This window comes from Chiloscyllium punctatum, chromosome 13 (genome assembly GCF_047496795.1).
Source record: "Chiloscyllium punctatum isolate Juve2018m chromosome 13, sChiPun1.3, whole genome shotgun sequence".
NCBI classification, from domain to species: Eukaryota; Metazoa; Chordata; class Chondrichthyes; order Orectolobiformes; family Hemiscylliidae; genus Chiloscyllium; species Chiloscyllium punctatum.
In genome coordinates this window covers 36,444,879-36,470,036 of record NC_092751.1, presented here as the reverse complement: position 1 = coordinate 36,470,036, position 25,158 = coordinate 36,444,879, and the positions used below count along the sequence as shown (strand labels likewise).

The 25,158-nt window shown below is 46.7% G+C and overlaps 1 long non-coding RNA gene across 1 annotated transcript; it reads left to right on the top strand.

The window, feature by feature from the left end:
• The first annotated feature begins 450 nt into the window (after positions 1–450).
• Positions 451–24,498, top strand: LOC140484495 (uncharacterized). Its single transcript, XR_011962197.1, has 4 exons — positions 451–576; positions 1,518–1,633; positions 20,716–21,130; positions 22,179–24,498. It is a non-coding gene; the product is annotated as an uncharacterized lncRNA (long non-coding RNA).
• Positions 24,499–25,158: the final 660 nt, after the last annotated feature.

Below are 25,158 nucleotides of genomic sequence, written 5' to 3'. Positions count from 1 at the left end.
TTGAGATGTAAATCTGATAACGTACATTAGGGAGATTTAAACAATCCTTGGATAAACACATGGGTGATTTTGCAAAAGTTTAGGGGCACGAGCTGAGAATAATTCACAGGTCGGCGTGAATAATTCACAGGTCGGTTTACACAATGCGAGTAAGAAATTTATTTTCAAACTCCCAGAACGATTGGTAATTTACATACCTGGCTAGTATGGTTAAGTTGGACCGAACAATCTATTTGCATACTAATGATCTCAATGACTGTAACTCGACAGAGTAACTGTTAATGACTAATATTTCACCCATGATCCTGTGCTGATATGAATATTCTCTATAAACTCACCGATAACCTCAGACGCAGGCGCAGTTTGGTCTCTATGTGGAGCATGCGCAGTGTCACATTAATCAGGTCACAGAGAGAGCGACATGGAGCTGCTTTCTCCGGCAGCGGCTGCGATCGGCTTCAGAAAGTCGCGCTTAGAGCCGGTGTGAGGGAGCCTCGCTGGGAAAAAGGAGCGGAGAGATTTCACAAGTCCTGGATACAGGTTAAAAATAACTCGAAAAAGACCCACCAGGCCCGGGTAAGGAGGCGGCGGTCTCTGATCAGGGAAGGGGCCCAGGGTTACAGCCGCCATTTGTTTGAGGGAAGAGGGAGCGCGGAGCTGAGGGCCGCCATCTTGAGAAGGTCAAGGGGCAGGAGGGCGGGGCTCTCGGGGTCTGTAGAACAATCAGAGGAAAGGGAAGCCCCATTGTTATTGATTAATTCCACGAACACAGCGTCACTGGGCGGTCCTGCAGGAATATCCTCTCTCAGTCCTCCTGTGATGTTTCACCCAATCAGAACCAGCAGCTCTCCTCCTCTCTCAGCTCCCCTTCTGTCCTTCCTGCAGCATCTGTCCCCTGGAACATTGAGCTGCCTGTCCTGTCCCTCCCTCAGCTGTTGTTTCTGTAATACCTGTGATATCCCAGTCCCACCTTAGATTACTTCACTAAAGACTTGAATGCACCCGATGGATGTTTCTTAACATCAGTAATTGTTTAATACTCATTTACAGGGTTTTAATTACATTGTTTTTGAAGCATTTACTTCACATTCAATCATTTGCATTGGTGGGATTTGAACCTATGTCCAGAGAACACTTGCTGAGTTTCTGGATAAATTGTCACACAATAATACCTCTAGGCCATCACTCCGCCTGCTCACAGTTTGTATATCCCAGTGCAACATGTTTCAAAACTCTTTCTCCCAGCACAATTGTTTGACCCGGCACTCTGATGATGTGACTCGGTACCTCTCCATGTGGTATCCCTCACTGTGTGGGTCTAATTGCTGCCTCTGTCAGCGTCTCTCACTCTTGAAGCCACTCCAGATCATGAGCCAACAGAATTCTCCACTCCAGAGAGATGAGGCAACACAGGTCAGGATTTTCCATAACTCTGTGGGCTCAGTGCCATTCTATATGTGTAACCCTCAAAGCATTAGTCTAATTTCCCATTCTGCCTATTTCTGTGTCTTCTACAGGTACTCATGGATTTCCTGACTCAATAGACTTGCCAACTGCTGGTTGGGATGATGGTTGGTCAGCCAGAAAGACAAAGTCAGGGAGGTCGGGAGTCTTCAATAAATCCTGCTGCCAGGTAAGATCATTCCAGTGCACAGAGCAGAAAGTAATAAGGGGGATCCAAACATCAGCTAACAATACATGACATAGAGAAAGTGCTGGAGGGGGAGCACAGTACAGACACAACCCAGGCTCAATCACCATGCCTGCTGCAAGTTTTGTTGTAATGAGACAGCATCGGGAGTTCCCAGTTATCAGTCCAGGCCTGTGCTTTCTTAGGGAGCATCAGAACAACTGAGGGGAAAGCAGGCCTCCCACGAGAGGGTGGTAATGCTGCCTGGGATCTTTCTGTTCCCTATTCCCTCTCCAACACTGTATCTATGGCTTGTATTGAGGACTAGTGTCTTCAATCATTCTAACTCCTGTAACAGTTCCTATCTCTGTCATCTCCTCCACTCTCACCAATTATTTCACATATTTGAAACCTCCAGTCCCGATGACCATCCGTATCGCTGTAACTTGCTTCAGTCTCTACAACATGCCTTGTCTTGATAGTCTCCTCCTCCAATAACTGGAGACATAGGGTCTGTTTCTGTGCGGCATGACTCTTTGGCCGAGGTTTCCTGAATGGAATGAGTCGGAATTGCCTGTGTTTGGCTCATCTCCCTTCAAACCTTCTCCTCTCCATGTACCTGCCGAAGTGTCTTTTCCATGTTGTAATTGTACTTGTTTTTATCAATTCCTCTGGCAGTCCATTCCGTCTATGCACCGTCCTCTGTGGAAAATATTGTCCCTCAGCTCCCTCTTTAAATCCTTGCTCTCACACCTCACGTTTATGCCTCTAGCTTTGGACTCACCTACCCTTGGCAATTCACCTTACTTAGACCATACATGGTTTCATAAACTTGTATAAGGTCACCCCGTGGCCTCCTCTGCCCAAGAAAAATATTGACGACAGTGTTACCAATATCTCCAACTCATGTACTCAATGCTCTCACCAATGCTCTCACAAGTGTGCCAATTGCCGCTTTCAACACCCTGTCGCCCTGTGATGCCAGGGTGTGTAACTGCACTCCTTGGTCTTTCTCTTTTCTACAACACTGTTCAGGACCCAACCATTACCCGTGTTAGTCCTCCTTGGTTTGTCTGAACTAAATCCAACAACTGAATTAAACTCCATCTTTCATTCCTTGGCCCCTTCGTCTATCATTTTGGTCACATCTTGAGCAAACTCTAGTCAAGTTTGTGGGACATGTTTTCCCACGCACAAAGCCATGCTGGCTGTCCGTAATCAGGCCTTATCTTTCCAAATGCATGTAAGGCCTACCTCTCAGAAAGACCTCCAACAACTGACCCACCCTGATGTCTCGCTCATCAGTCTGTAGTTCCCTGGCTTTCTCTTGCAGCCTTTCTTAATTAATGACACAACATTATAATCATAGTCAGAGAGTCAGACCGCACTGTTCAGTTAATGCTAACCATACTCTAAAACAGATCTCATCCCACCTGCCTGTTCCTGGATCATATCCCTTCAAACCGTTCCTATTCCTGTACTAATCTAAATGTCTGTTAAACATTGTAATTGTCTCCATATTCACCCCTTCCTTGGGAAGTTCATTTCACACACAACCCACCCTCTGTGTAACAATGTGCCTCTCAAGTCTTTTTTTTTAAATGTCTCTCCTCTAAACTTAAAAATGTAGTGCCTTGTCTTGAAACTCCCCTGTCCAAAGGAAAAGACAACTCCCATTAACTCTATCTATCCCCCTTATGATTTTATAAACTTCTATGTGGTCATCTGTCAACATTCAGGTTTCAGTGAAAAATACCAACCTATTCAGCCTTTCTTTATACTGAAGCCTTTCGTACCCAGCCACATCCCAGTAAATCTCCTCCCAACCCGTTCCAGCTTCATAATATCCTTCCTATAACTGGGCGACCTGAACTGGACACAGTATTCCAGAAGAGGACTCACCAATGGCCTGTATAATCTCAATGCGACTTCCCAACTCCGATATCCAAAGGACTGAGCAATGAAAGCAAGTGAGGCAAGCACCTTTTTTAAAACTATCCTGTCTCTCCATGTTGCAAACTTCAAAGAATTATGTAGCTGAACCCTGAGGTCCCTCTGTTCTACAACACTACCAAAGGTCTTGCCATTAATTGTATAAGTCCTGCCCGTGTTTGTTGTACCAAATGCATTACCTCGCATTTATTCAGATTGAACTCCATCTACAGTTTTTCAGCCATTCACACATTTCATCAGGATCTCTTTGTAATCTCAGAAAACCTTCTTCACGCTCCACAATGCCACCCTCCAGTCTACCTGCCTATCACACATAGCTCTCTATGGTACAAATATCTCTGCTAGGGGCCCTACAATTTCTTCACCAGCTTCCCACAATGTCCTGAGATTCATTTGATCAGGTCCTGGGGATTTATCTACCTTTGTGTTTTAAAACCTCCAGCACCTCCTTTTCTATAATGTGGACTCATTTCAAGACATTGAGTCATAGAGATGTACAGCACAGAAACAGGCCCTTCGGACCAACTCCTGCATGACGTTTCTAGTCACATTTGCCACAATTTTGCCAATATCCCTCTGAACCCTTGCTATTCATACACCCATCCACATGCCTTTTAAATGTATTTCTATCAGCCTCCACTATTTGCTCTGGCAGCTTATTCCATCCACTCTTCGGGAGCCAGTTGTCCTTTAGACCCCTTTGAAAAGTTTCCCTCGCCTGGGGAAATGACCTTGTCTATTGACCCTATCGATGACCATCATGATTTTAAACACCTTTTATCGGTTAACTCCTCAGCTTCCCATGTTCAAGTGAAAACAGCCCCAGCCCATTCAGGCTTTTCCCTGAAGCACAAACCCTCCAACCCTGGCAACATCTTTGGTCATTTCTTCTGAACCCTTTCATGTTCCACGACATCCTTCCAATGGCATTGAGACCAGAATTACACACAGTATTCCAACAGTGGTCAGGCCAAACACTGTTTAGTTCCCCGAGCGCCCCAGTCTTTAGCCACAGTAAGTTCCAAAGTGAAATATTTGTTTCAGATCTTGTAGTTTCACACATCGTTGCCTTCATTGATAACCGGAGACCGGGTTTGTCCCGAGCTCTTCTTTTGCTCTTAATACACATGTAGAGTCTCTTTGGATTCTCCTTAACGTTCTCTGTCAAAGCTATCTCGTGTCCCCTTTTTACATTCCTGATTTCCATCCTAAGTGTATTTCTACAGCCCCGATGCTCCTGAAGGGATTCCCTTGAGTCAGCCAGTTATATCTGACATGTGACCCCTTTTTTCTTGACCACAGCCTCGAATCTCAGCCAGTGTTTCCTATTTCAGTCAGCATTGAGCTGCACACTAACAGGAACACACTGGCGCTGAACGCTCCTTTTATCTCGGGTTTAAAATATTCCTACTTGCCAGACTTCCCTTTATCTGCAAATAGCCTCCCCAGATCTGCTTTAGAAATTCATGTCTAACACTATCTTGCTCCATTGAATAACTTTAACTTGTGGACCAGGCCTGTCCTTTTCCATCGCTATTTTCAAACTAATACAATTGTGGTAACTTTCCAAAGTTCTCCCCCATTAACACCTCAGTCCCGTTCCTGACCATGTTTCCCAAGGGGAGGTCAGGTTTAGCCCCATTCTCAAGTTGGGCCACTTACATAATGACTGGGAGTTTTCGGAACACACTTAACAAATTCCTTCCATCCAAATGCTTAACTTAGTACCAATCCCAGTTCAGGTTTGGAACGGTTAAGATCCCCTATCATTACAACCGTATTATTCTAAGAGATATCTGAACTCTCCTGACATATTTGCTCCTTCATCTCCCATTGCCTATCGCTGTAGTCCGACCGTAGAAAACTAATGACCAATTTTTATTTCTCAGTTCCACTAATATCGTTTAACTGGGCGATCCGATGTGAATACTCCCTGTAGATACTGCTGGGATGTTTCACCCAATCAAAACCACCAGCTCTCCTCCTGTTTTGCCTCCTGTTCTATCCTTCCTGTAGCATCTGTCTCCGGAACATTGAGCTGCTGGTCCTGTTGCTCCCTCAGTTGTGTTTCTGTAATATCTGTGGGATCCCAGTCCCATGTTCCCATCCAGACTCTGGGTTCATCTGCCTTATCTGTCTGGCCCTTTGCATTGAAATAACTACAGTTTAATCCACCAGTTTTCCCTAATTGTCTGCTATGTTCTTGCCTGCCTTGTCTACTTATATTCCTCTCTTGAACCTTTGTACCAGCCTCAACTTTCTTTCTGGCCTTACGACTCTTTGGGGTCACACAGCCCTGCCAGACGAGTTTAAATCCTCTCGAGCAGCTCCAGCAACGTTCCCCACCAGGATGTGGGTCCACCTCCAGCTCCCAGTTCAGGTGTATTCCCCACCCTGTCTACCTGTGCTGACACCTTCAGACATCCAGGGACATGCCCACCAATGTCCCTGTGTTCGTCACTACTCCAGGAGGACCTCCCATTCATGATGTATATCATTCGTTTATTAGACTTCCCACAGTGCATTACCTCACAGTGTTCAGAAGTAAACTCTGTCTGCCATTACTCTGCTCAGTTTATCATCTGATCAATATCAGACTGCAGCCTGAGACCATCCCCCTCACTGTGGACAACATCCTCACCTTTCAGGTTATCTGCAAACCTACTAATGTTACCTTCTGCTTTCACATCCGAGTGATTAATTTCCATAATGAACAGCAATGGTTCCAGCACAGATCCCTGTGGTACACCCGCTGGGCAAAGGCTTTCAATCACAAAACCAACCCTCCACCAATTGTGGACCCAATTCACCAACTTACTTTGGATCCCATGGGATCTTCCCTTTTGGACCAGCCTTCCGTGTGGGAACTTGTCAAAGACGTTCATGAACTCCATATAAACCACATCATCTGCACTGCCCTCATCAATATCAGAGGACAGTCGTCTAGCAAATCCATACAGACAATCCCTAATGAAATTGTAGGGGTATCCGTTTTTGGCGAATACATTGTATAGGTGTTCTTCTTCCTCTTTTTGCAATTCTGGTGTACTGCAGTGTGTTGTGGCCCTTTTGAATAGTGTCCTGATGCAATTTCTTTTGTGTGTGTTCGGGTGGTTGCTTTCGTAGTTTAGGACTTGATCTGTGTGCGTGGATTTCCTGTAAACCTTTGTGGTGAATTCTCCGTTAGGTGTTCTCTGTACCATCACGTCTAGGAATGGGAGTTGGTTGTCCTTTTCTTCCTCTCTCGTGAATCGGATTCCTGTGAGTGTGGCGTTGATAATCCGGTGTGTGTTCTCTATTTCTGTGTTTTTAATGATTACAAAGGTGGCATCTACATATCTGACCCAGAGTTTGGGTTGAATTTGTGGTAAGACTGTTTGTTCTTATCTTTGCATTACCACTTCTGCTATGAGTCCAGAGATCGGTGAGCCCGTGGGTTCATCTATTTGGTTGTTGAATGTGAAGTGTGTTGTGAGGCACAGGTCCAGTAGTGTGAGAATGACGTCTTTGTTGATAGGTCCAACGTCCTGTTGTCTGTTCTGTATGTCCAGCAGGTTGGTTATTGTTTCTCTGGCTAGGGTTTTGTCAATAGAGGTGAACAGTGCCGTGACATCGAATGAGACCATAGTTTCTTCCTTGTCTATGTGTGTATTTCTGATGATGTCCAAGAATTCCTGTGTCGATTGTACAGAGTGTCTGGATCCGCTGATCAGGTGTTTCAGTTTCTGCTGTAGTTCTTTAGCCAGTTTGTGTGATGGTGTCCCTGGTAGTGATACTATGGGTCTGAGTGGGATGTCTGGTTTGTGCACATTGGGTAGTTCATAGAATCCGAGGGTGTTGTTGCTTTCAGGTTTCATTCTCTGTCAGTCAAACCTGGTTATCTGTCCATTTCTTTATGTAGGTTTCTCAGTGTGTTGTTTATCGTATTGGTGAGCTGCGGGGTGGGGTCAAACTCCACGCAATTTCATCCACAGATGCCTAAGGAAAAGACAACGGAATGAAGACATGCCATGACCCAAAGGACTAGTCATACTACCATACATCAAGAACATTTTGGAACTGACAGCCAGACTACTGCGACCACTAGGACTCAAAGAAGAGGTGACGGTGATGGAGCGAGTGTGAGGGGGTTAGGGTGACAGTGATGGAGTGAGTGTGAGGGGGTCAGGGTGACAGTGATGGAGTGAGTGTGAGGGGGTCAGGGTGACGGTGATGGAGCGAGTGTGAGGGGGTCAGGGTGACAGTGATGGAGTGAGTGTGAGGGGGTCAGGGTGACAGTGATGGAGCGAGTGTGAGGGGGTCAGGGTGATGGTGATGGAGCGAGTGTGAGGGGGTCAGGGTGATGGTGATGGAGCGAGTGTGAGGGGGTCAGGGTGATGGTGATGGAGCGAGTGTGAGGGGGTCAGGGTGATGGTGATGGAGCGAGTGTGAGGGGATCAGGGTGATGGTGATGGAGCGAGTGTGAGGGGGTCAGGGTGATGGTGATGGAGTGAGTGTGAGGGGGTCAGGGTGATGGTGATGGAGCGAGTGTGAGGGGATCAGGGTGATGGTCATGGAGCGAGTGTGAGGCGGTCAGGGTGACAGTGATGGAGTGAGTGTGAGGGGGTCAGGGTGATGGTCATGGAGCGAGTGTGAGGGGGTCAGGGTGATGGTCATGGAGCGAGTGTGAGGGGGTCAGGGTGATGGTCATGGAGCGAGTGTGAGGGGGTCAGGGTGACAGTGATGGAGTGAGTGTGAGGGGGTCAGGGTGATGGTCATGGAGCGAGTGTGAGGGGGTCAGGGTGACAGTGATGGAGTGAGTGTGAGGGGGTCAGGGTGACAGTGATGGAGTGAGTGTGAGGGGGTCAGGGTGATGGTCATGGAGCGAGTGTGAGGGGGTCAGGGTGATGGTGATGGAGTGAGTGTGAGGCGGTCAGGGTGATGGTGATGGAGCGAGTGTGAGGCGGTCAGGGTGACAGTGATGGAGTGAGTGTGAGAGGGTCAGGGTGACGGTGATGGAGTGAGTGTGAGGGGGTCAGGGTGATGGTGATGGAGTGAGTGTGAGGCGGTCAGGGTGATGGTGATGGAGTGAGTGTGAGGGGGTCAGGGTGATGGTCATGGAGCGAGTGTGAGGGGGTCAGGGTGATGGTGATGGAGTGAGTGTGAGGGGGTCAGGGTGATGGTCATGGAGTGAGTGTGAGGGGGTCAGGGTGACGGTGATGGAGTGAGTGTGAGGCGGTCAGGGTGATGGTGATGGAGCGAGTGTGAGGCGGTCAGGGTGACAGTGATGGAGTGAGTGTGAGAGGGTCAGGGTGACGGTGATGGAGTGAGTGTGAGGGGGTCAGGGTGATGGTGATGGAGTGAGTGTGAGGCGGTCAGGGTGATGGTGATGGAGTGAGTGTGAGGCGGTCAGGGTGACAGTGATGGAGTGAGTGTGAGGGGGTCAGGGTGATGGTGATGGAGTGAGTGTGAGGGGGTCAGGGTGATGGTGATGGAGCGAGTGTGAGGGGGTCAGGCAGACAGTGATGCAGTGAGTGTAAGGGGGCCATGGTGATGGCGATGGAGTGAGTGTGAGCTGATCAGTGTGACAGTGATGGAGTGAGTGTGAGGAGTTCATGGTGACGGTGACGTGGTAGGTGTGAGGGAATCAGTGTGACGGTGATGGAGTGAGTGTGAGCTGGCTTGGGTGACAGTGATAGAGACAGTGTGAGGGGGTCATGCTCGTGGTGATGGAGCAAGTGTGAGCTGTTCAGTGTGACGTAGATGGAGTGAGTGTGAGGTTCCCAGAGTGACGGTGATGGAGTGAGTGTGAGGGTGTGTGTGGCGGAGATGGAGTGAGTGTGAGTTGGTCAGGTTGATGGTGATGGTGCGAGTGTGAGGGAATCAGTGCAACGGTGATAGGGTGAGTGTCGGGGGGTCAATGCAACGGTGATGGAGTGAGTGTGAGTGGGTCAGTGCGACGCTGATGGAGTGAGTGTTAGCGGGTCAGGGTGATGATGATTGAATGAGTGTGAGAGGGCCAGTGTGACGGTGATGGAGTCCGTGTGAGGTTGACCGAGTGACGGTTTTGCAGTGAGTGTGAGGGGATCAGTGTTACGGTGATGGAGTGAGTGTCAGGAGGTCAGAATAATGGTGATGGAGTGAGTGTGAGGGGTTGAGTGTGGCAGTGATTGAGTGAGTGTGAGTTTGTGAGGGTGCCGCTGATGGAGTGAGTGTGAGGGGATCAGGGTAAGGGCGATGGAGTGAATGTGAGGGGGTCTGGTTGACAATGATGGAGCGAGTGAGAGGGGTTGAGTGTGGCGGTGATCGAGTGCGTGTGAGTTTGTGAGGGTGATGGTGAGGGAGTGAGTGTGAAGGGATCATGGTGACGGTGATGCAGTGAGTGTGAGGGGTCAGGGTGATGTTGAGGGAGCGACTGTGAGGGAATTACTGTGAGGGTGATGGAGTGAGTGAGGGGGGGTCAGGGTGACGGTGAGGAAATGAGTATGAGTGTGTCAGGGTGACGGGGATGGAGTGAGTGTGAGGGGATCAGTGTGACGGTGATGGAGGGAGTGTGAGGGGGTCAGGGTGACAGTGATGGAGTAAGTGTGAGGGGGTCAGGGTGATGTTGATGGAGTGAGTGTGATTGGGTCAGTGTGACGGTGATGGAGTGAGTGTGAGGGGTCAGGGTGACAGTGATGGAGTAAGTGTGAGGGGGTCAGGGTGATGGTGATGGAGTGAGTGTGATTGGGTTAGTGTGACGGTGATGGAGTGAGTGTGAGGGGTCAGGGTGACAGTGATGGAGTAAGTGTGAGTTGCAACTGGAATTGGTTTCAGCAGAATCTGTGACTAATTGACAGATTCTAACAATAATTTATCTTTGTTTGATTTTCCTGAGTGTGACAGAGGGATCTGCACGAGGCTGAGCTATTTCCTGGTGCTATCTTAACAAACTCACCTCATTCACTACCCCCCCCCCCCCACCCCATGGTGTCACTCTCATTCAATACCAGCCCGATCCTCCCACCCATCATGGCTGGAGCTACTCACCATTGTCCAGATACCCCTGGATATTCCGTGATCCCTGCCACTGTTGTCATCTTTAAAACGCCAAAGGGCACAGAGATAAGCTTTCTCAGTTTGGAGCTGCCCTGAACAGTTTACCCTCAGCATGGCAGATAAGGGGCAATTACACCACGGTTTGTCAATCGGGGCACGGAGGTCCTGGTGGATGGGCTAGTACAGAGGGGGACCATTCTCTTCCCAAAGGGGGCGACACCACCAGACCCACCGAGCATATTCTGAGCTCCACACCCTGAAGAAATGTCCAGCAACACAGGACAAACATCAATAACCTTCCCTGCCCTGTCAGGATAAGGGTCACCGTATTCTCTCTGCTCCCTCACAGTCACTGTATATCTGTTATAGCACCGACTCCCGAACCAGGCTCATGCTCCACCACTCTCACTGCTGCATGCAGCACCTTCTCTCTCTCTCTCTCCATCACCGTCACCCTGACCCCCTCACACTCACTTCATCACAATCACACTGATCCTCTCACACTCACTCCATCACTGTCACCCTGACCCCATCACACTCACACCATCATGGTCACCCTGACCCCCTCACACTCGCTCCATCACCATCACACTGATCCCCTCACAATCACTCCATCATGGTCACCCTGACCCTCTCACACTCAATCCATCACCATCACCCTGACGCCCTCACACTCACTCCATCATGGTCACCCTGACCCTCTCACAATCACTCCATCACCATCACACTGATCCCCTCACACTCACTCCATCACCGTCACCCTGACCCCCTCACAATCACTCCATCACCATCACCCTGACCCCATCACACTCACTCCATCATGGTCACCCTGACCCTCTCACAATCACTCCATCACCATCACACTGATCCCCTCACACTCACTCCATCACGGCCACCCTGACCCCCTCACAATCACTCCATATCCTTGAACCTGACCGCCTCACAGTAACTCCATCACCATCAAACTGAATCCATCACACTTACTCCATCACGGTCACACTGACCGCCTCACACTCACAGAAACACCATCTCCCTGATCAACTCACACTCACTCCAACACCATCACCGGGACCCTCTCACGCACACTCCATCACTGTCACACTGACCCCCTCACAATCACTCCATCTCCATCGCACTGACCCCCTCACACTCACACCATCACCGTCGCCCTGGCAACCTCACACTCACTACATCACCATCACCCTGACCCTACCACACTCACTCAATCACTGTCACACTGAACCCCTCACACTCGCTCCATTCCCATCGTACTGACCCCTTGCACTTACTCTACCACTGTCACCCTGACCCACTCACTCTCACTCTATCAATATCAACATGACACCGTCACACTCACTCCATCTCCGTCATCCTTAGACCCGTCACTCGTTCCATCGCTGTCACCTTGACTCCCTGACACTAATTCCATCACCACCATTCCGACCCCCTCACACTTACTCCATTCCTGATTTCCACCCAAAGTATATTCCTGTAGCCCCTATTCTCCTCAGGGATTCCCTCGATCCAGCTGGCTATAGATGACATGTGGCCCCTTTTCCTTGACCAGAACTCAATAGACAGCCAGTGTTTCTGAATGCTGTCAGCATTGACCAGCACACAAAAAGGAACATGCTGGCGCTGATCGCTCAATTTATCTCACTTTAAAAATACTCTCACTTGCCAGACTTCCCTTTCCCTTTTTGAAAGTTACTGGCTGATACGATAAAGATTGGGTTCACCCCATTTCATAACTTGAACTTGTTGACCAGGCCTGTCCTTTGCCATCGCTGTTTTCAAACTAATAGATTGGATTCACTTTGGCTAAATGCTCCCCCACTAATACCTCAGTCCCTTTCCCTACCTTGTTTCCCAAGGGGAGGTCAGGTTTTGCATCTTTCTCCAGTTGGGCCATTTACATACTGTTTTGGAGTTTTCTGGAATGCAATTGCGAACTTTCTCCGTTCCTAACGTTGAATAGTGGCAATGCCAATCTAGATTTGGAAAGTTTAAAAACCCCGACCATAACATTCTTATTATTATGATTGATATTTGAGATCTCCCGACATATTTGTTCCTCAGTCTGCCATGGATTTTTCAGGGTCAGTACACTCGTATCAAAGTGATGACCCATTCTTATTTCACAGTTCCTCCAACACAGTGGGTGATCCCACAGGAATGTCCTCTCTAAGTATTGCTGTGATGTTTCATGCAATCAAAACCCACCACCACGCGTCCTTCCTCTCTCCCCACCCCTGCTGCCATTCTTGAACAAAGGACCCATATTAGATATCCTTCAGTCATTTGACACTTCACCTGTGGCCAGCAAAGTATTAAATATATCCACCAGGGCCCCCGCAATCTCCTCCCTTACCTCCCATGGCAGTCTAGGATACATTTTATTGGGCACTGGGGATTTCTCCACCTTTATGCCAGTGAAAACATTTAATACCTCCCCTTTATCGATCTTAATATGTTCTAGCGCCTTACCATCCCAACTGAAATCCCCGGCTACGAAGTCTTTCTCCTGTGTGAATACAGATGGGAAGTATTCATTGAAGACCTCACCTACTTCCTCTGGCTCCATGCACGGATCGTCCCTTTGATTTCTCGTAGGCCTCACTCTTTCCCCTTATTCTCTTATTCTAACTATACTGATAAAATACCTTGTGACTTTTCTTGAATCGTATCTGACAAGGAGATTTTATGGTCATTATTTTCCCCTCAGTTCTAAGGACCCCCTTCCAGTCCCTATACTTTTGGATGGCTTCACCTGGTTTTCTTGCACTGTATTTTCTTTATCAATCTCATGATATCGCTTGATCAGTAATCGGTGGGCTTTCTGCCTTTACTATTCCCTCATCATGAACACACTGGGCCTGAATTCTCACTGCATCACTTTAACATACTCCCACTTTCCAAATTTAGACCCAATTGCAGGTAGTCCTCCCAGTATATGTTTGCCAGATCCTCTCTATTGGTAGTGATACTGATAGGACACTCAGTTGTGAGAGGGACAGACAGGAGACTGTGTGGCTGCAGAAGTGACCCCAGGATGGTGTGCTACCTCCAGGGTGCGAGAGTCAATGATGTCCCTGTACGGTTACTGAATATTCTGAAGGGGAGGGTGAATAGCCAGAGGATATTGTGCTCATTAGTCCACATGACAGACTTAGGCAATGGGATGGGGTCCTGTGAAATGAGTAGCAGGAGTTTGGTAAGACGTTAAAAAGTAGGACCTCATGGGAAGTGATCTCCAGATTATTCCCAGTGCCACATGCCCCGATTAGGATTGAAATAGAAAGATAGGCTAGATAGATGTGTGGGTGAGGAGCTGGTGGAGTGGTAATATTTGGATCATTGTGATCTCTTCTGCGGTAGAGGTGACCTGTACAAGGTGGGAAGAGGTTTTACTTAATGCAGAGGGACACCAGGGTCACTGCGAGGGAGATTTGTTACTGTTACTCGGGGAGGGTTTAAACTAGATAGGCAGGGACTCTGAGTAAGAGAGGTACCATTGGCCAGTCGGGGGAAAATGCATCAACCACCGCGAACAAGTTTCTTATTCTGGATATCCTGGCGCACAGCCAAGGGAAGGAAAAGTCTTCTGATTTAACATGCATTTATTTCAATGCACGAGGCCTGACTGGTAAGGCAGACGAGCTCAGAGCATGGATTAGCTCTGGGGACTGGGATATTATAGTCATAACAGAAACATGGCTGAGAGAAGGGCAGGACTGGCAGCTCAGTGTTCCAGGATACAGAAGCTACAGGATTGATAGAAGGACAAGTGAGTGAGGAGGGGGATTGGCCTTTTGATAAGGGAGGGGATGACAACAGTGCTTACAGACAATACTAGAGGAGCAGAGGTGTAGAGAGATTGCAGATACCGATAGAAATAATTATGTAGTATAGGTTGGCGAGTTTAACTTCCCCTGGATGGACTGGGCCACTCACAGAGTAAAATGCCCATACGGAGTTCAATTTGTCAAACGTGTCTAAGAAAGTTTCATAAATCAAGATGTACCTCTAACAAGGCCTAACTCTCCTCAGGCGGGTGCAACACTGGACCTCTCTCAGAAACCAAGATCAGGCAAGTGACTGAATAGTCAGTCGGAGAGCACTTTGGGTCCAGTGACCGCAACTGTCTTCATTTTAACATAGCTTTGGAAAAAGATCAGACAAGTCCACAGATTAAGGCCTTAAAGTGAAGCAGGGCCAGGTTTGGGGCCATTAGCAGGATCTTGTGAATTAAAAATCAGCGAACACCAGGTTAAAGTCCAACAGTTTTAGTTCAAAGCACCAGGTGTAGTTGATCATCCTAAAAGGTTAAAGGCTGAAACTAAATGTGTTTGATATTACATTCCATGACAGTGCTATCCTGTTGGTATAAATTCGTGCCTTATGACTGTGCTCCACAACCACCTGATGAAGCAGTGCTCTGAAAACTAGTGCCTCCGATTAAACCTGTTGGACTGTAAGCTGGTGTTGTGTGATTTTTAACATTGTCCACCCCAGTCCAACACCGGCTCCTCCACATTATGATTACCATAGATTGGGTGAGTCTGTTTGAAGGAAAAGGAATGACTGGCCAACGGGAGGGTTTTAAAAGTGTGATCGTAAGAATCCAGGGCCAATATATCCCTGTTAGGGTGAAGGGACAAACTGGCAGGTTTAGGGATTCCTGTCTGCTGAGGGTTATTGAGGCTCTGTTCAGGAAAAAGAAAACAAAATACATTTGGTTTAATCTATCCATATCTTCTTCCATCCCGAAAGACACGATCAATCTGTGGGGACCCTGCAATCCTCTGAAATCCTTGCTGCAGTCAGGATCTGTAGAACTCACTCCAATGGCTGTTACTCTCCTGATCCAGTTTCGATAAGACTCACTATCTGTGTAACATCCTCCCGTGGCTATCTCCCACCCTGTCAATGCCAGCTCCCCCAGTCTCTCCATCCATCTACTCACCTCCATAATCTTCTCCAGCTTTTACACCTCAAACTATGTAAATGCCACCCTCCCCTACAAACGTTCTCACTTTGACTAACCTGCAGGAGGTTACTAATGCTTCCCTATCTGTGAAACTGTCTCCAACCAAACTGGCTGTCCTTATCTCCTTGTAAAAATGTCCACACCTTCCATATCTAAATAACCTGCAGAACCTAAGACTTTCTATAACTATAAACATCCTCAGTCACGACTGACCTCCATATTTCTGAGTGTTCTTCTAAGCTATAAAACCGTCTTGATTCCCACAATCTGCTCCATTCACCTAAAACACTCCTGTCTGTGTAAAACAACCCATTCTACCAACATCCTGTGCCTGTAAACTGCTTCACCCTCCCAAACTCCCCATCTCCATGAATTCCTGCAGGCCTGATAGCGCTCTAACCTCCTGTGGCTCTGTGGTCCTCCATCCCTGTGAAACTAACTCCGGTCCCCACAGCCTTCCCAGTTTAGGTCGTCTGCTCCAGATCAAACCTTTGCTGTCTCTGTTACCCTCGAGAACCCGAGCAACCCTTCCTGTTTGAGTCTCTTCATTCAGATCCCATCTCTCCAGCTTTCTGAAACCTCTTTGTGCCATTGTAACCCTCCCTATTTAGAACAGAGAACAGTGCAGCACAGCACCTGCCCTTCGGCCTTAATGTTGTTCTGAACTTTTATCCTACAGACCCTACATTTTACTATCATCCGTTTGCCTATCTAAGAATTGCTTAAATGTCCCTAATGTATTGGACTCTGCTACTACTGTTGGCAGTGCATTCCACGCACCTGCTACACGATGTGTAAAGAACCCACCTCTGACATCTCCTGTAAATCTTCCCCCAATCACCTTCAAGTTATGCCACCTCATCATTTCCAATTTTGCAATGGGAAAAGTATGTGGTTATCCTCTTTATCTAAGCCTCTCATAATCTCGTTTACCTCTATCAAGTTACCACTCATCCTTTTTCATTCCAATGAGAAAAGCCATAACTCCCTCAGACTTTCTTCATAAGATCTCCCCTCCAGTCCAAGCAGTATCCTGATAAATCTCCTCTGCACCCTCTCTAAAGCTTCCACATCTTTCTGATAATGAGGCAACCAGAATTGAATTCAATATACTAAGTGTTGTCTCACCAGGGATCGATAAATCTGCAGCATAACCTCGTCGCTCGTGAATTCAATCCCCCTGCTAATAAAGGGCAACACACCACATGCCTTCTGAGCAAGGCTATCAGCTTGAGTACCATCATTGAGGGATCAATGGACGTGGACCCCAAGATTCTTCTGTTCCTCAACACTGTCAAGATTCCTGCTTTTCTCCCTGTAAATGTTTTCGGCGGAATCCTTCAATCTTAAACCCTCCCTATCTTGATAACTTGTTCCAATCCCTCCAACAATCGTAAACTGGGAAACCTCTTCAAGTCCAGACAATTCTCCTTACCTCTGTAACCTCCTTTATTAGTATCTTATCTCAAAATTACTGAAACCTCTATTTGCTACAGCAATACTTCTGATATCTGCAAAACTCTCCAGAATGGCTGAACACAGATTCAGGTTCCCAGGCTGGGAGATGTGAGTTCAGATGTGAATCTATTTGCCCATTCTGTCTTTGTGCCTGACACTGACCTGATGCTGCTCTGGTAGAAAGCACTCTCCGTGCATGTGGTAACCTCAAGATCTACGTGACTGAGCAGAGCTCGCCCCATCAAAGCCTTCCTTTAGAAAGTTCTTTATTTTCTCATTATTTTTAATCGGCGGTTTCATGAGATGCAGGAATTGGGGAGTTTACATTTTGAGAGAATGAAACGTTCATCACTGGAAATTGGGAAACCTTTAAAAATTAAAACAGCAGTCCAGAGACAGTGTAAAATATTCCTGTTAGGGTGAAAGGAAAAGCTGATAGGTGTACGAAATTTTGGATGAGGAGAGAAATTGAGGTTTCAGTGAAGAAAAAGGAGTAAACATATCTCTGGAGAGAGTGTGAATCCTGAGAAGAGTATAAAGGCAATATGAGTGTACTAAAGCGGGAATTCAGCAGGGCGAAAAGGGGGCACGAGATAGCTTGGACAAATATTTTTAAGGAGATTCCAAAGGGTTTTTATAAAAACATAAAGGACAAATGGTAACTAGGGAGTGAATAGGGCCCCTTGAAGATCAGCAAGGCAGCCTGCACGTGGAGCTGCAGACGATGGGGAAATACTAAACAAGTATTTTACATCAGTGTTTACTGTGGGGCGCACATGGAAGATATAGAATATCGGGAAATAGATGGTGTCAACTTGAAAAATGTCCATATTACAGAGGAGGTGGTGCTGGATGTCTTAAAATGCATCAAGGTGGATAAATCCCCAGGACCTTATCAGGTCATGGAATCATAGAGATGTACAGCATGCAAAAATACCATTCTGTCCAACCCAATATGCCGACTAGATATCCCAACCCAATGTAATCCCACCTGCCAGCACCCAACCCATATCCATCCAAGCCCTTCCTATTCATATACCCATCCAAATGCCTCTTAAATGTTGCAATTGTACCAGCCTCCACCACTTCCTCTGGCACTTCATTCCATACACGTTCCACCCTCTGTGTGAAAAGGTTGCCCCTTCGGTCTCTTTTATATCTTTCCCCTCTCACCCTAAACCCATACCCTCTAGTTCTAGACTCCCCGATCATAGGGAAAAGTCTTTGCCCCTCATAATTTTGTAAAACTCTATAAGGTCACCGCTCAGCCTCCGACACTCCAGGGAAACCAGCCCCTGTCTTTTCAGTCTCTCCCTATAGCTCAAATCCTCCAACTTGGCAACATCTCCTCAGGTTCACTTAGTTCCTTTAGGGAAGGGCATCTGACATTCTAAGCTGGTCTGGCCTACATGTGACTCCAGACCCACAGCAATATGGCTGACTCTGAGCTACCCTCTGGGTAATTAGCAATGGAGCAAAGAATGCTGGTCCAATCACCCACATCCCATGAATGAATAAATAAAAATAGATATGTCCCTCCCTACCTCTGCAAAACCCTCCAGCTGCAGCAATCCGTACTGGCTTTGTAACACCGTTCAGGCCCTGGCCACACTCTGTAACACTCTCACCACCTCCAGCACCTTCACCTCTCCCCTTTCTTCTCGTGTCATTAAACCCTGTAAATGATTCCTCTTCACATTGCCCTCCCCCGGTAGCAGACCCTTTGCAATCCTTATAACACTTACTGCTTAAACTCTTTCTCATTTTAGGATTTTGAGTACTTTGTGGTAATCGTCTAAGCCTCGTAATCTGATATGATCCATTTTGTCCTGAATGAGGATGGGTGGGAATTTCTTGCTGAGGATTTTCTATTTCAGTGGAATGTCATTTTGTTGATTGATTTACACTGTTTCTTCAAATGTTTTCCACTGTTCATTTACAGACACATATTTCAGTCTGGTAAGCCAGTTTACCTTGTTCAGTTCGCCTCTCAAACTCATATCATTGGCTGGTTTTTTTCCAGATGTAGCTTGTCCTTTCTGTGATTCATTTTAAAACTCCATATTTCTTTAAACTGCACTTTACACAATTTCCCAGAGGATCTCCCCAGGTGAATTACTCATTAAGTTTCATCACACAACGGTCGCTCTGAGATAGTTATGTCCCTAGCCAGTTGCACAATGTGTTATTCAAAGAGACACTGGAAAAAAGTTCCACAATCTCTTCTTCGAATATCACTCTTGTCAGTATGATTGTCAAGATTATATGAATATTGAAGTTTCACTAAATTATCACAGTGCCTTTATTAAAAATTCCAATGAGTTCCTCTCTAATGCAGTGATGAGCAAGGAAATGCTGTTCTGTGGCCTAAAACTGTTTTGCTGCTTGTGTGCTTGGCAAGTAGTAGCCAGAATTTACATTCAGACTGACTCTACTTCATGATCTGAGGTCAAATGCTTTCTTCTGTAATGCCTTTGGTATCCATTATTGTTAGTGTTACACATTTTGCCTGAGTTTCCGTATGGTTGTGAACCATTGAACATTTATGCCCACCTTTTGTTCGCCCTGTAACCACATCTCTCTGGTGTCTAAATCTCTTTTGTCTCTGTGTCACAAATCAGTCGACCTTGTTGCTGAGACTTTGTCCATTCCAAAAAAAATTGCACTTTCCCACAATTTCCTGTCACAAATCGATTCTCTGATGCACAGTTTTAGTGAAACTTTGTCCCCTCCTGTTCCTTTCTGCTTGTCTTCAGCCACATCCCCATGGTGTTCACATGCGTCACCTTTTCTCTTTGGATTTGGAAAGCTCTTTTCACCTGAACCCTGTCCCAGCATCCTCTCTGTCAGTTTAAATCCCTGTCCGTAAACCTACTGACATGATTGGCCAGGACACTGCTCCCAGCACGGTTCCAGTGGGACCATCCTAATGGATTATTTATTAAATCAGGTATGGGATGTGGGTGTCTCTGGCTGACCATTCTTTCTTACCCAGCCCTACCTGCCCTCGAGCTGAGTAACTTGCTCAGCCATTTCAGAGCGTCATTGAGAGGCAAACCCTTTGCTGTGGGTATGTCGTGCAGACCACGTGAGGATGGGCAGATGTCCTTATCTGAACGACAAGTGTTTGAATTTATTGTACATCAGTAATGGTATTTATAGATTGATAATTACTATTTTAAAAATAATTTATTTCAAATTCCACCATTTCAGATGATGTGGTTCAAATCTGCCTCTCCTGCACATTAGCTGAGATTTGCGATACATGCTCTAGCAATAATATCACTAGACCATTAATTTGTCTGCTCACTGGCTATTTATCCTTAAATACTGATACCAGTGTGTCATGAAGCTAAACCAGTTTTTCCTTCATGATTGGTTGATCCTGATACCTGCCTCCACACTGGTGATATTACTCAGTCTCTCTCCATGTGGTACCCCTCACTGTATGGGTCTAATTACAGTCTCTGCCAGCGTCTCTCGCTCTTGTAGCTACTCCAGATCCTGAGCCAGCAGAATTCTGCACTCCAGAGAGACGCAGTAGCACAGGCCAGGGATGGAGATTGGGATTTTCCAGATGTCCATGGGACACAGTAAAATTCTCCATGTGTAACCCTCACTGCATCAGTCTAATTTCCCATTTTGTCTATTTCTCTGTCTCCTGTAGGTCCTCAGGAAGCTCCTGACTCAATAGATATCCCAGCTGCTGGGTGTCCTATCCACCACCACATTGAAGATAGTTGGTCAGCCAGAGAGAGAAAGGGCAGGGAGATCTGGAGCCTTCAATAAATCCTGCCCTGTGGTAAGATCACTCACCGTGCACAAAGCAGAGAGCAGAGAGCAGAGAGCAGCGACCTCCAAACATCGGCTAACATTGCTGGAGGGGGAGCAGTGTACAGACAGACCCCAGGCTCAATCATCACGTCTACTGTAAATTTGTTGTTCTCTGACAGTATCGGGAGGTCACAGTTATCAATCCAGGCCTGTGATGTCTTAGAGAGCACCAGGACAACAGAGGGGAAAGCAAGGCTTCTCATGAGTCGGTGGGAATGCTGCCTGTTCGTTGTTCCCCCTCCAACATTGTACGTATATCAATTCTCATGGACCAGTGTCTTCAATAATTTGTAACTCCTATAACAGTTTCTGCCCCTGTAACCTCCTCCCTTCCCTATAGTTCCTCCCCATATTTGAAATGTAATGCATTCCAAACTATTATCCCTATCTCTGGAACTTTCTTCAGTGTTTACACCATGCCTTATCTCCATAGTCTCCTCCTCCAATAACTAGAGACAGAGGCATGCAGCATGGAAATGGTTCCTTCCATCCAACTAGTCCATGCTGATCACTGTTCATGAACAAGTCGCATTTGCATGTGTTTGGTCCATATCCCTTCAAACTTTCACTTCTCCATGTATCTGCCCAAATGTCTTTTCCATGTTGTAATTTTACTTTTCTCTACCCCTTCCCCAGACTCTCATTCCATACATGGACCATTCTCTGTGTGGAAATGTTCTCCTCTGGTCGCTTTTAAGTATTTCCTCTCTCATCTCATACTTCTGCCCTCTAGTTATGGATTCCCCTACCCTGAAGTGGAAACCTTGACTATTCACATTACGTATACCCCTCATGGTTTTATAAACCTTTATAACGTCACCCCTCAGCCATGTCCACACAAGGGAAATACGAAGGATAATGATACAAATATCTCGGCCACGGTCCCCGCTGCGACCTTGCCACAATGTTGTGGGATACAGTTGTTCAGGACCTCGGGCTTTCTCAACCTTTGTGTTCTAAGACCTCCAGAACCACCTCTTCTATAATGGGGACTCTTTTCAAGACATCATTGTTTCGCTCACTTTGTTTCCTAGTCTCTGTCCACAGTACATTCTGACATGAAATATTCATTTCCGGTCGCGCCCATCTCCTGTGGTTCCAAGCATGGATGGCCTACTTGATCATTGAGGGGCCCTATTGTCTCTCTAGTTGCATTTCTGTACTTGTATGCTGTAGAATCTTGTCTGCCAAAGTTATCTCATCGCCCTGTTTTGCTTTTCACTTCTTCAGCCTCTCTGTTTCTGTCAAATCCTCCAGTATCAGTAACATTTTTGTCAATCTTTGCTCCATTTGCAGTTTCGGAAAATGCTTCCTGAAGCAGGAGGATCAGAATTCTACACAGTACTCCATCTGGAGACCCAGCAATGTCTTGTGCAGGCATATCATGATGTACCAACTCAGGTCCTCAATGCTCTGACCCATGAGCGCTAGTCTGCCTAATCCACTTTCCCCGCCCTATCCACCTGCGATGTCACTTCCAAGGAACAGTGTAATTGCACCCCTTGGTCTCTCTGTTAGACAACACTGTCCAGAGCTCTGCCATTAATTGTATTAGTCCTCCCTAGTTTATCTTAACAAAATCCAACACCTGAATTCAACTCCCATCTTTCATTTCTTGACCCACTGGCTCAGTTGGTTAAGATCACCTTTGATAACGATATTCATTGCTCACTATAACACGTATTTTACTATCCACAAACTTACTAACACAAATTCATATATTCTCGTTTATGTCAAGAATGCACATGTGTGAACCCTGCACTGATCCTTATAGCACTCCGCTGGTCGTACGCCCCCAGTCTGCAAAACAACCCTCTCCCACTACCCTCTGTCACCTACTGTCAAGCCCATTTTGTGTTTGTTTGGCTTGCTCTCACTGATCCCATGTGATCTAACCTTACTAACCAGTGCACCACACTAAATCCTGTCTAAGGCCTTGCTGAAGTCAGGATAGACGACATGAACTGCTCTGTCTTCATCCATCTCCTTGGTCACCTCTTCAGCAAACTCTATCAAGTTTGAGAGACACCCTTTTGTAAGCACAAAGCTATGCTGACTGACTATCTCTAATCAATCATTGCCTTTCCAAATGCATGCAACTCCTATCCCACGGAATCGCTTCCAACAACATTCACACCACTGACATCAAGCTGATTGGTGTTTATGTCTCTGGCTTCTGATCATCCAGCCGTACTTCTCAGTTCCACGAATACAGCTTCACTGGGCGATCACCGGGAATATCTTCTCTAAGTTCTGCAGTGATGTTTTCATTGACCTAAAACGCCAATCCCCCTATTCCCTTGCCTCCGCTTCTGTCCTTCCTGTAGCATCTGTCCCGGGAACATCGAGCGTCCTGTCCTGTCCCTCCCTCAGCTTTGTTTCTGTCATTCCAGTGATATCCCTGTCCCATGCTCCCATCCATGCCATGCGTTCATCTGTATAAACTGTCAGGCCTTTTACATTAAAGTAAACGCAGATTAATTGATGCGTTTTCCCTCATTGCCTGCTGTGCTCGTGCCTGGCTTGTCGATTGAATTGACTCTCTTGAACTTCTGTCCCAGCCTCAACCTTCGGACTGCAGCCTGAGACCAGCCCTCGCACTGTGGACAGCACCCTCACCTTTCATGTCATCTGCAACCCTACTAATGATACCTTCTGCTTTCACATCCGAGTGATTAATGTCCTAAGGAACAGCAATGGTTCCTGCACAGATCCCTGTGGTACACCCGTTGGGCAAAGGCTTTCAATCAGAAAACCAACCCTCCAACAATTTTGGATCCAAATTGCCAACTTGCCTTGGATCCCATGGGCTCTTCCCTTTTGGACCAGCCTTCAACGTGGATCATTGTCAAAGGCCTTAATGAATTCCATGTAAACCACAACATCTGTACTGCCCTCATCAATATCTTCAATTGTAATTTCAAAGAAATTTCAGCTGATTTCATCAGACATTATCTTAATCTTCCAAATCCATGCTGATTATTACTAATCGGTCCCTGCCTTTCCAGTTATTGATTCAACCTGTCCCTCAGGATTGTTCCCAATTTCTTTCCCACTGGTGTCAGACTATCTGCTCTGTAATTACCTGGCCTATCCCTGCTACCCTTCTTGAATAAAGGAACCACATTAGCTATCCTCCAGTCATTCGGCACTTCAACTGTGGCCAGCAAAGTATTAAATATATTGACCGGGCCCCAGAAATCTCCTCCCTTACCTTAGCATCCTGGGATACATTTCATTGAGTACTGGGGATTTCACAAACTTTATGCCTGTGACACTATTTAATACGTTATCCTTATTGATCTTAACATATTCTCGAACCTCAATATCCCAACTGAAATCCCCGGCTTCAATATCTTTCACCCGTGTGAATACAGATGAGAAGTATTCATTGAAGACCTCGCCTACTTCCTCTGGCTCCATGCACAGATTGTCCCTTTGGTTTCTCACAGGCCTCCCTCTTTTGCTGGGAATCCTCTTACTCTCACGATGCTGATAAAGTACCTGTAGCTTTTCCACAATCGTATCTGCCAAATATATTTCATGACCATTGTTTTTCTCTGATTTTCTACAATCCCCTTGCACTCTGTATACTTGTGAAGGGCTTCACCTGATTTTATTGCACTGTACTTTCTTTATCGAATTCACGATATAGCTTGATCAGTATTAGCTGGACTTGCTGCCTTTACTATTCTCTGTTCAAGGAGCACACTGGCCCTGCATTCTCACTACATCACTTTAAAATACTCCATTTTCCTAATACGCACCCAATTGCAGGGAGTTCCTCCTTGTCTCTGTTTGCCAGATCCTCTCTAATGATCGCAATCCTGATAGGACACTCAGTTGTGAGGGGGACAGACAGGAGACTGTGTGGCTGCAGAAGTGACCCCAGGATGGTGTGCTGCCTCCCGTGTACTAGGGGCAAAGATGACTCTGAGCGGTGACTGTACAGTCTGAAGGTGAGGGTGAACAGCCAGAGGTCATTGTGCACAATGTCCCACATGATAGAGGTAGACAAAGGGATAGGCCCCTGTGAAATGAGTGCGGAGAGTTAGGTAAGAAGTTTAAAAATGGATAATGATCTCCGGATTACTCCCAGTCCAGGCGCCAGTGAGGATAGAAATAGAAAGATCGTCCGAGGAGCTGATGTAGGGGGCAGGGTTTCCAGTTCTTAGGTCATTGGGAACTCTTCTGGGGTAAAGTTGACCTGTACCAGGGGGATGGTTTGCACTGGAAGCAGAGGGGCACCAGTATCCCTGGAAGGAGATTTGCTAGT